Below are 398 nucleotides of genomic sequence, written 5' to 3'. Positions count from 1 at the left end.
CATCCCATTAAGCTTACCTCCTCTTACCTCCCCTCCCCCTCCCTGCTCCGACTCTTTCCCTCCACCACGTAACTCTGAGCAATAACATCATAGAGCATTTATACCCCATCCTATTTCCATAACAACCCCAGCCAACGTAGAGGCCAGAGCAACACGCCACTTGAGACTGAACACACTGGTACCTTCCCCAGCCCTGATCTTTCATTCTTGCGGAGGTTGTTTCATTTGAATATCATGTCATTTACGTATCCTGTACAGAGAGCGGCCACCCATGCCGCCCTGTGTCCACATATCTTCCCCTTCCACCAGGTTCTTGTTATCGAGGTGCTTGTATATTTTAGGTAGGGAGCTGAAATGTACTTGTGTGTTGAGAGGTTTTCTGGTCATTTCTGAGTGCA

This window comes from Penaeus monodon, chromosome 23 (assembly GCF_015228065.2).
Source record: "Penaeus monodon isolate SGIC_2016 chromosome 23, NSTDA_Pmon_1, whole genome shotgun sequence".
Classification (NCBI taxonomy): domain Eukaryota; kingdom Metazoa; phylum Arthropoda; class Malacostraca; order Decapoda; family Penaeidae; genus Penaeus; species Penaeus monodon.
Note: the sequence above shows the minus strand (reverse complement) of the source record.